This window comes from Triturus cristatus, chromosome 6 (assembly GCF_964204655.1).
Source record: "Triturus cristatus chromosome 6, aTriCri1.1, whole genome shotgun sequence".
Lineage (NCBI taxonomy): Eukaryota > Metazoa > Chordata > Amphibia > Caudata > Salamandridae > Triturus > Triturus cristatus.
In genome coordinates this window covers 1,555,336,282-1,555,348,375 of record NC_140589.1, presented here as the reverse complement: position 1 = coordinate 1,555,348,375, position 12,094 = coordinate 1,555,336,282, and the positions used below count along the sequence as shown (strand labels likewise).

General features: G+C 44.7%; 1 protein-coding gene across 2 annotated transcripts in view; it reads left to right on the top strand.

Moving 5' to 3' along the window:
* The window catches only part of KIF16B (kinesin family member 16B), a 1,684,060-nt gene that overhangs the window by 90,420 nt on the left and 1,581,546 nt on the right, over positions 1-12,094 (top strand). The gene's annotated exons all lie outside the window — the stretch shown is intronic.

Here is a 12,094-nt window from a genome sequence, read left to right as displayed (position 1 = left end):
TTTCTAGTCCATTCAGGGCATGTTGATTCCCATGCGGGTTTGTGTCCTTTAGTGTCATCAATTATAACAGTTCATGTTTAAGGAAGTTCATTGTTTGAGGCTTGGCACTACTCCCGGTGCGTCCTTCACGAGTACAGTCTGCCTGGGGTCAGGACGAGGTTATTGTTGCTCATCTTTTAGCGCAGGCGCACTTCACTCAGTGACTTCTGTATCTCGTCAAAATAGAGATGGCAGCCATATTGTGGCCACTCCAAAAGGTCAACTTAAGCAAAGAGACACAAAACGTAATTAATACATGGAAATGACTATTAAATGTTATTCCCTCACTAAACCCTCTGTGTGTGTATTTATCTAGCAAAAGCAACACTCATTGCGGTTTATACTCACAATTTTAAGCACGATCCACAAATCACATCACAAAAGCAACATATAACATGCAAATTCTAAATATCTGACATTAGTGTGCGTACAAAATTAGTTTACGTATCAGTCAGGCCATGCAAATGCAATTCCCACGTATATTTTCTAATTAGTAATGTTGATTAATTATACACACCAAACCATTAATACTATTAATGTTAATCAATTATTCATGTTAACTCAAAATGATAAAATGGAGGAGGTATACGATTCTTAGGGAAAACCTCACTCCAGCATAGGCAGGGAGCTGTATTACTTTCCCCCTTTCCTGTGGGTCGTTCCTTAGGTCGCTAAGAGTTGGAATTGAACTGGGTGTAGTGCTCTGGTGTGCGTGGGCCATGCGAAAAGAGGCAATCCCATGGAGAGGTAGCCCACCAGAGGACCCCATATATATTCAAAAATATTTTATGAATCTGAGGCAATATCTGCCATTCGTGCCATTGTGACAGCTCACCATAGTCTGGCGTGCCATTGCGTGAGCGAGGGTGCGGATGGGCGCTTCCACGCGTGTGGCACCGCTATCTTCGCCCCCCCTAAACATAGCCACTTCACTGCTCGTGTGGTAGCGTAGATTGTCGTTGCGCAACCCCAACAGAGTCGTCTTGGGGTCATTTGGTATCTGGTATCCTAGTATAGTTTTCATCTAGGATTGAATCTCAGTCCAACAGTCTAGTAGTTCCACCAGATTTGTTCAAAGTCCTCTAACAAACCACAGCCTCTCTAGCACAGATCTGATGAGTGTGGAAACATTTTCTTGAGCTTAGTGGGGTATAGGTACCAATCGTACATGAGCTTATAATGTGCTTCCCTTAGTCCCATGTAGTGATTACACCGCGGGATGTCTCACCATAACCGTGACCAGTAAAGATCTGAAATGGTTTCTCCCATTGTATGTTCCCAGTGCGTTACATGTCGTGGCCTGGCAAGTGTCTGTGTGGAAAGCAGCTGTGCGTATAGAAAGGAGATGCAGCCCTTCGTCCATCACCCGTCTTGGCAAATTGTTCTAGGGGAGTCAAGTCTCTGGTGACAGCCTCCCTTATGGTTGTCTGCATGACCCAATGTTTAAGTTGGTTGTATCTAAATAGTTCTGTGTCCAGAAGTTTAAAGTCTCTTTTGCATTGATCAAACGTTTTAATATCCTCATATTTAAACATGTCGGAGATCGTCAAGCAGTCGCCTTGTCGCCAGGCCTCGTATGGACACAATCGTTGTGCCGAAGGGAAAACCGGGTTGAGATGGATTGGTGTATAAGGGGAGGGAAACGTGGTCCAACCCATCTGCCTGTTTAAGTCATCCCAGACGTGTAGTGTGCTTTGTATGGGTTTGCTCAGATATACATTTGCCGGGAGGTCAGTTTTGGATTTCCAGATTAAGTCCCAGATGTTTTTACCTGCCAACTCCCTGTCCATGTGTAGCCAATGGTTATCGGAATCCCTCACAGACAAATCTGGTATCACCCGGAGCTGGGCTGCCTTATTATAAAGGAGGAAGTCTGGTAGTGAGAGGCCCCCCCGACGACTTGGATGCGCATAGAACCTTGTAAGGGAGTCCGGCTCGTTGTCCCTGCAAGATAAACCGTGTCACCATGGAGCTGAGGTCCGAGAAGAGTCCCCTGTCCAGTGCGATAGGCAGACCCTAAAACAAATAAAGAAGCCTAGATAATACTGTCATCTTCACTGCGAGTATGTGCCCTATCCATGACATGTAGATTGGGGCCCATCTTTTCAGGTCCGCTTTCAATTGTTGTATCAGCAGGGGATAGTTGGCTTTGTACAACCTCTCAAGGCGCGAAGTTATTTTTAGGTCCAGGTAAGTTATGTCTTTCTCGGCCCATTGGAAGGGGGTAGTAGCCTCCAGGGTTTTCTGGTCAGCTCGGGATGGATTTGAATTGAGTATAAAAGATTTTGTTGGGTTGATTCGAAAACCGCCACCCTTTAAACAGCTTCAGTTCTTCCATTAGAGGGGGGCATCGATGTTTGGGGAGAAGTCAGAGCGAGCAGGACGTCATCCGCGAAGAGAGATTTTGTTTTCTGGTGCCAAAGTGAACCCCCTTTATCTCGTGTGCGGAGCATATTTTAGCGGCCACTAGTTGAATACTCCATGCAAAGAGGAGGGGTGACAGCAGGCTCCCCTGTCTGGTTCCCGCCCTAGGGAAAAGAGATTGGAGCTCACCCCATTGACCAGTACCCTTGCCGTTGGTGCAACGTAGTTTACTTGAACCATTTTTATGTTGAGCCTAAACAGCGCTTGCGCTATAGGCGATCTGTTGTATCTACTTTGTGGGGTCTAACTCCTCCTTTGTTTAGGATTGGCTTTGACTTTTATGTGTATCATTTAAAAATGAAAGTGTTTTAATTGGCTGATGCTTGGTGCATGTCCCACCTATCCCTGCAAGTTAACTCCCATGGAGTATTGCCACGGGAACGAGCAGGTACGAGCACCCTGCTTGAGTACTTTAATGTCCTTTTTGTTTGTTTTTGCCTGAATGCGCTTTGGCTACAAAACGCGTTTACCCGAGGTGAAAATAGATGGGTTTTATTTTGTAATGTAGTTGTATATTTTTTTGCTGGCCTTGTGCGTGACTTTTTTTTTTTTTTATTCTCTAAAAGTGTTTGTTGTATATTTTGTTTGGTTTTATGAAAAACGTGCTGATTAGGTCCGTTGGCGCACGTGTGCGCTAGTTACTTTTATAGCGTATATGTGATACTATGCCATCCAGATTTAATTTTTTGTTGTCAGTTGGGCGGGAAAACGCAGGCCGTTTTACGCCTGGTCCTGATATGGAGACTTTATCTGCTCAGCTCATCTTGCATAATAGGGGTGAGACGCACGTGCACGAGAAGAGGCTCCTCCGTTCTCACCGTTCAGTCTCCTCCTCCCCAACTATGAGTGGTCTGAACGCTGCTGGCCTAGACAAAGGAAGACTCACATTGGCAGAACACTGTGAAGGAGCAGTTTGAGGACGGTAAGTCAGAGGTGTCAACTAGAAGAATATTTAACTCATGCTGAAAAGACACAGCAAACCGATCCATTCACTACTGCCCATAAGCTTCAGAAGTGAATTTAGAGCCCAGCAATTCTATTCTCAGCAGTTGGGGGTCTGTCCACGAACCCACCGCAACCTGTTGATTCTGTTTGCAGCATTCCTACATGTGGAAATCTCCTTTCCCCTTTCCCCTTTCCCCTTCCCCCTTCCGATGGCCTTGGACATGAATAATTATAGCTGCCTCCTTCCTTAATGCCACCGCCCCGTAGATTTACAATCCAGCCAGGCATGCCTTTGACGGCTCCCCCCAACGGGACAATCTATAATGCGCACCGGACTTGACAACACACTCGTTTTATTTTGGGGGCTGCGGGCTCCACGCAGGAGCTAGCAATCTTCACTTTGTTCTCCTATTGGACCGATGCAGGCTGTCTTCTTGGCTCTTTCCCATGGCAAGAGTAATCCAGTGTCCCCTGTTGGCGAGTATCATGGGCAGGGAGGTGGAGGCCAATGCAGCCTGCCTCACCCAGTCACAGGGTGTGAGCAATGCGTTCCACCCTTGTAGGCTCTGTGTGCTGGAGAATGCAGGCCCGAGGCAGTCTTGTGTTGTGCCATGGGAGGGGGTCCATCCCTTTGTGCACTTGGGATTTCTGCATTCAGGGGTGGGGGAAGAAGTAGGTTATTTGGATTCCTTTAAGTTCGGTGATGTCTTATAAATGTAGTACATGACCTTCGATCTAGCAGAAGTCAGTTTCTCTGCTGATGAGCGAGTTGGTTCATAATTGGATGCTAGTTGTGGGGCAATCAACCAATCATAAAAATGCTCTCACTTGAGTGCTACACATGCTGTTCCAGCTGCTCCAGGCCCAATATTTTGTCAGGAACCCAATCTGGGGCTGAGAAGCAAGTGTGATGTCCACCCTTGACACATGTGCACCCATCAATTGTAATTGTAATCAAGGACTAACAGCCTAACAGGAGTAGTGCACAACACAGACCTCCTCTGAGCTTAAGTGGACTGGCTGCCCCCCTGAATTTAAAATTGGACCTTGTAATGGGTCCCGGTAGGTCCAATTTCCACTTCCTTAACTCTGCGGCTAAAAACACTGACCGATTTAATAACAATATATAACAAAACAAGAAGATACTTAATGGCAGCAACACAGTCCTTGTTCGATGTTCATGTTTTACGTGATCTTGACTTTTTTTTAAAGTGAGCTTTCTCCTATAGGTTTTTATTTTTCTGCAGCATATTACTCTTGTATCATGCGGACAATGAAGGATGCCTCGGTATCTAAGAGAAGGCTGCTCTTGGGAAGGACAGTTGTGCCACAAGTCTGAGGATCCAGGATTTTGTTTGCTCAGGAGGACTGGGCTTCACTGGACACAATCCTCCTCGATAAGAGAATTCTGCAAATGTAGAATGCGCCTGGACAGGAGAGTGGCACAGCACTTTGTCAGTGGTTTTTGCACATGAACTGCAGCGGATGCGGGTTGTACTCTTTTCCAGGAGGGCATGGCCCCTTTGTGAGGCATTCTGGTGTGCACCTGGCACTGTTAGTGCATGCAGAAGAGGGTGAAAAAAGGATGCTGGAGAGGAAGGACATGAGTTATGGAATGTGCATATGGAGGATTTCATAAAGATGTGATGAGAAAAATTGTGAATGGCTCCGACAGAGGCTCCGAGGGTAGCTACACCTTGTTATCCATCTCAGTATCAAACAAGAAACTTCTGAGGAGATGACAGGAATGCTGGTTGAGGAGAGAAAGGTCCGTTCAGGAAGGCGGTTTTCACTTTTGGTCCCCGCAGCAGGCTGCCATGACTTGACCAGGGCCGGCTTTAGTGTTGGTAGCGCTCAGTGTGACTATCATTCTTAGCGTCCCCCAAGCTATGGTGACATCTTTCTCCACGGAATCCCTCGCTACTACCCACCAATGGTGCCCTCGTCTCTCCTCAGCCCCTCTATCGCGTTTATTTAATTTCTTTTGTAACACTACTCATACAATGCAAAGTGTCAGAGCGCTTTACATTACAAATACATCATACAGAGCTAATGAATGAATGTGTATATCAGTGCATATTAAATGTTGCAAAGACAATGAGGGTCACAAGCAATGTTCTCTCTAATTGTTGATCCTCTGTGTGCGGCAGTTTATGGTCTCTGTGCACTGCAGCCAAGGCAATGTGCGTGCCAGGAACCCGACCGCGCGTGTGCGTGCAGCGACAAATATCCGTCCAGATTGTGAGACTATTCATCTTAATCCAGCATCAGTCATGCACTGCAATTAACATGAATACTTTCTTATTGGCACACAATATTCCCCGCACGGGGCAGGCCTTAGCGCTGATGACTCCCTGTGTGACAATGTTTGTTTGCGCCCCAACAATGACCAGCTCTGCCAGAGATTCCCTCACCATTACCCTTTAACAGTGCCCCTCAAGTCTCCATTACCACTCTTTCCGAGATGCATTTAATTTGTTTTATAGCACCACTCATACCAGTGTAGGGTGTACTTTACATTGCACACACATTAAACAGAGACAATCAATCACTTGTTATTGTTATGTTAAATCGTGACTCGGTAACTTCGGAACAGTTTTACTTTCATGTTCATAAATTGAGTTATGTAACAAAATTTTAACTAAACAGCATTTTACTGAAAGGAATATTTTAAGTTCAATAAGTTACCATGTTTTATACAAATAATGAAAGCCCAGGATATGGGACTCTCTGCTTGCAAGAGTGTCTGATTTCGTAGAATGGGAAAGATTGCTGGTGCAATCATTAACACAAGACACCAATTCAAAATGGCATTTCAATTGAGAGATGTAAAGCAGGCAATCAATGAAGTAGTCCTCATATAGGTGTTTCATTGCACCATATGTGCAAAGCGGCATGATGCACTATTTGTGTGTAGGTTCATCAAAGACCCAAATTCCACTTTGTTTCATTTACAATCCTTTTTGACATAGTGATGCTAAAGCACCACAAATTAAAAAATAAAACAACAAAAAAAAAACAAGCAGTTTTGACAAATATAATTTGAGGTTCATGGTGTGCATTCAAGTTTGTACAATGTGCCGGCCTGAAGCTAGGGGCCTATTTGCACTCTAAAAACCCACATAAATAAATACACAGTGCAGCAATCAGCCTGGTTGACTTACTGAAGTGATTGTGCTGATTTTAAAATAATTCCAATTATGTCCAACTCGAAATCTATACAAATGCAACCAGGACTTGCAGTATTTATTTTTGGTTAACGTTGGAAATCATAGCGGTGGTGGCACTATCAGTTACGTGCCTAGTGAAAACCGTCAGCCTAAACTGAGTAGAGCGGCTGTTTCTGTGTTTTTAGGTCTCACCTGATCCAGCGCATGCGCTGGTCTGGCCGAGACATTTTGTATGCAGGTTTTCCAAGTGCTGCCTGTGGCCTAAAGCTTGCGTGCACGCGCACAGCCGCCATGTGTCTCACTCCGCCGTGCTTGATCGCGTCCGCGATCACTTTCACAGGCCGCGCGGCCATGTCATTTTCACGGCCACGCTGCCAATGCTTGTTGGCTCTCGCCAGTTATTTTTAACATCCGCAGTTGTTAAAGCAAGCACGGGGGGGACAGAGGATTGTACGAGATTGATAATTTAATTTCCTCTAACTCTTTCTAAAGTGACCTGAAAATCAATTGGAATTGCTTTATAAACATACGAACAGCAGTTATGGTGTCTGCAGTAGATATGGCACTGCATTTGTAATGGATGCAACCTGCCAAGACATGACGAGAACACTGACAAGTTTGGAGAAGACCTGCTTTGAACAGCAGTAAGTGGCCCACCTTTAAGTTATCGAGAGTGTAAATTGAATTAGGTCTTTTGGACAATTCACTAGTATTTTCTAAATATAGTCTGTTTACAGTTCCCACTCCTCATGGAGAAAATCATTAGATTTTAGAGTATAAATATGCCAGACGGATGTGGCTTAACGGCTACAGTGGCCGTCTTTAAAGCTGAAAAACACGGTTTGAGTCTGTCGGAATGCTGAAGCATCCTGTGATTCTGGGCAAATCACTACTCCCCGTGAAAATGATTGTGTCGGTTTGTAATTCAACTGGTGCTTTTGTAAAGCACTCTGATACCTTGGGGCCTTTCTTAACCCCTTCGCTGCGGCGGGAATTCCGCCGCAGCGCTGGGGGGTGCGGGGGGGGCAGCGCGGTGGCGCTGTGCTCATGACAGAGCCACTCCGTCATGAGCCACGGTTGAGCTGTGCTCATGACGGAGTGGTTCCGTCATGACTCCGCCCAGTTGCATTGTCCCCCCGCACTGGTGGGGGAACATCGCCGCGTGGGCGGAGCGGCTGCCAACGGTCGCGGCATGACGGAACCACTCCGTCATGAGCACACGATAACCGTGGCTCATGACGGAGTTGTTCCGTCATGAGCGGGGAAGGGGTTAAAAAGGCTTAATCGATTTCTGAGAAGCCGCAGCCCAAATTGCTGGATATTTCACGGTGTCTGCACGCATTGATTGCAGAGCTGGTCCACAGGTGGCAGCCGGAGCGCCGGCCTGTTTCTCTGCCGTGACGCACGTGCCCTCGTTCCAAGTGGATTCCTCCGAGCAGCTCCGGTGCGCGCCAGCCTGCAGCAGGCATGTTCGTTGGCATATTCATAGCAGCTTTATTATATCTCTCAGCCAGGCTGCTTGATGTTTGCATATTCTGCCAATTCCGAGCCTCAGCCTTCCCATTACAGGAGAATCAACTTGTCAGTGAGAAGCCAAGTGCAGGTAAACTGCCATTTTCCCTCAAACTGATTTTGTCATTTTCGGTTCATCTGCATATATTTCCAACTTAATTTAGAAACCAAAATAGAAATAGTCTAGCTCTTTGGCGTGAAGGCAGCGCCGCAACCTAGTTTGTGAGTCTTTCAACATCCGTGGCTCGAACCTGCCACAGAGGCACGGTTTGTTTACTGGGCATTTAATAACTACTCTACACCATAGTCGGCATGACGGCTGACCGAGTTACACGCTCCCTGCTGACTCCTCCAGTGATCTAAACATCACAATGTTGACTCAGCATGGCTATATTTGCAAACGGAGCACCATTTAATTGACGCCCATAATACCTGTCAGCTGCTTGTGTGTGTGTGGTAATTCAGGTACTATTTCCCAACTACCACCATCACATTGTTTATGTACCAATATAACAAAAAAATCAATTACAAAGCAGCATTACAACAGGCAGGAAGGAGTTGCCAGCATGACCAAGGAAAAAAACCAAGCATTGGCATAGCCAATAGGTCTCACTTTTGGGACCTTATAAGTGTTTAGCCATGCAACAGTTGCCTAACTAAATACTTATAAGGTCCCAAAAGCGAGACCTATTGGCTATGCCAATGCTTGTTCTAATTTGATGTGTAGCCAGCAGTTGGGTTGTTATTTGTTCGGCTCAGGCCTCATTTGCACGGCCTATGAATACTGGGAATAATTGATGGACCGTTGCGCTCTTCGCTATCCTGTCTAGCTGTAACTTGCTAAATCTTCATATAGGTTTGGGCAGGGCTTTAAGTCGGTTAAAAAAACAGGAGGGCACTCAAAGGGTCGTGGCCTATGTAATGAAGGATGTGGTTTAAAAAAAACATAAGCCAGAAATCTGTGCTTAGCATAGTGGGCATCCTGACTGGTATTTTGCTGCTTCTGTCATTGCACCCATATATATAATACAACAAGTAACATTACACTTACAACAAGCCAGGAGTGTTGGCTTTGTCAGTTGTTCTTAGTTGCATAAGATAAATAAGCACCAACTACACCTTGGTTGTATAGGACATTGCAAATGCTTCAGTTCTGACATGATGAGACTGAAAGAACTATAACGAGTCTCTTTGAAGTTACATCAAAGGCAGTGAAGAGTGGTATTGCTGCGGAGTTGAGATTTGTTTTTCACCTCGAGAGGGGGAAAAAATGGAGAGCCCGGTAGGGACCCGTCTTCGCACTTGCTGAGCACCAGCAGGACCTGGCCCACTTAAAGCTTGGGTTTGGGGTTACTTTCTGTGTCCGTTCACTCTCCCGCACAGCGAGTCACAGGCGTGAAAAAGTCAGTTGACACCACGGGATGGCACGTCATACTTGTAATCAGGGCTTTAAGTGGAATGAAAAAACTGGGTGGGGGGGCGGAGGTCTCTCATAGGGGCATGGCCGATGTAATTAAGGAAGTGGCTTAAAACACTTAAGCTAAAAATCTGTACTTGGCATAGTGTGCTGCCCCAGTGGTATTTTGCTGCGTCTGTCCATTCATTCAGATATATATTCAGATATATAACACAACAAGTAACATTACATCTACAACAAGCCAGGGCTACTGGCTTTGTCAATGATAGTAAATTGCATAAGATAAATAAGCACCAACTATGACTTCGTTGTATATGCTTCCATTCTTGTGGGCAAAGTTGTGGCGTAAGCCAGAGCAGCTGACTGAGCTGAGAACCAGGTTAGAGTCTGACCTCCTGTGATTCAAAAAATAAATGTTGTGTAACGTAACTGGTGCTCATGTAAAGCGCTCCAATTAATAAGTATCTCTAACAGCGCATCCTTTTTCACTCCAATATCGGCTTTAAGGATATTATGAAAATGCAATAATTTTTCTCCAAACATTGCCTTGTTCATTCACATTAATCCATCTTTCTGATGGCATATTGTATAAAACTGTCTCACATTACACAGTTCTATTAACACAAACTGTATTTTGAGGTCTTATTACTTAACAAGTAATACTTAATAATCAAAAATTAGTAATAATTCAAGAGGTTTTTTTTTTGATTCGAGAGTTCATCGGCCAACAAGAACATGCCGCTTCATCAGGACCAAAAGATTAATACTTTGCTAATGCAATACAGTGATCTTTAACACTTTTCACAGCAAGGGAAAGAAAATACAATAGTCTTGATTTTCATCCTAAATATTTTGAACAGGTACATTTCATATGGGGGGGGGGGGGGGCCTGGTTTTACAGACTCCCGGTGAACTCTAGCAATCTGCCATCATACCAAAAGTGTGGCGTTAACTTTCATCCCATGATCATTACTACTATAATACGGAATGTATCTTTTAAATTGTATGACACTCAACACTATACAATTCCACAGCACACAATGCACTGCCACATAATTCAGCGCCACCCAACATAATTACGCTCCAAATAATACCACTCAATGCAACATAATTCAACTCAACATAATTACACTCCACGCCACATAAATACACACAACTTAAAACCACTCTATGCCACATAGCACCAATCCATACAAATACACTCCACACCATGCTACATAATTCCAATCAGCATAATTTCTCTCAACACCACAAAGTTCTACGCCACATTATTCAAATCCACACATTTCCATTCCACACAACATAATTCAACATCAAACCACACAATTCAGCTCAACAACACAATTACCCAGCACACCACATTCATTCAATCCACACCATAGAATTCAACATCATGCCACACAAATCTGAAAGAGACTATTCGTTATGGATTCCTCACCTTAGAATTACCCCCAGACGTCAGACTGGATCCGAAGAATTTTTCTTTAGCAGTACCCCTGTGTGTCGGTAGGTGGTGTTGGTTGACTCCGCGTTCGTAGTTGGCGTCGGGATCGCCAAAATGACGTCGTGGTATCTACTTAGACACCGCCCCAGCGCGCTGATGTCAGTTCTTTCTTTTTCCGCGCCAGCCAGCGCAGATCCGGAGAGAGCGCTACCCTTAGTCTTTTTTGACTAGATTTTTAAAAAACTTTTTATCAACTTCTTTTTTTGAGTTGTTCGACTCCTGGTGCAAGGGATGTCGCATCGATGGACCGGCTTCAAGCCTTGTGACTCCTGTCACAAGTTGATGTCGTTATTCACAAATAGAGGGACAAAGGGCTTTTATACACGAGGTCCAGCACAGTTGCCCAAATGCAATCTGAAAATTAAAGTTGTGCTGTTCCTGAATGATATAAAATTCAGCAACATACAAAGGACAGTAGGCTTCAGAGTCAAAGAGATGGGAATCTATTTCTTTGGAATGTAATGCCTTCACACACCCAGTTGGGTGTCATGCTTCATCATCGGGCTGCTCCTCGTCTTGCCGGCGCTGCAATGCCTGACTGGCTCCCGATGAGGGGCACTTTGGCGGAGATCTTTTTCCAAATAGCCATTTGGTGCCGTGGGGGTGAGTGATTTTAGTAAGTGTAGATGAAGAAGTGGTGTGTGATGTTTATGTGAGTTAAAACAGGGTTGGAAGTACCAGCAAAAATAACTTTAATTGTTGGGTCTCCTACCCTGATTAAAATAAAGAGGAAAGGCGCAATGCTAAGTTAATGTCTTAGGTGTGGCGCTCTTCCGTGTGGTTGGTCAACATGTTTCTTCGCAATTCTACAAGTCTAGAGGCGATTCTTCAGGACCTAAAGTTAAAAAACTCTCTACTGTAAGGTGGAATGGAAAACAATAATGAATTAATGTTTGATTTAAGCCACCATGACTTACTCTGTCTAATGGATGGTAGTACTGGTTTTACCTATTCTGGAGAGAAAATCACATATTAATGTATGATGTCAAACAAATATCACAAGTATGAAACTGCTGTCCTATTCCCTGTGTGTCTAAAACACAGCACACAGTGGTGAGGTTTTACAGGCATATAAACACCAGG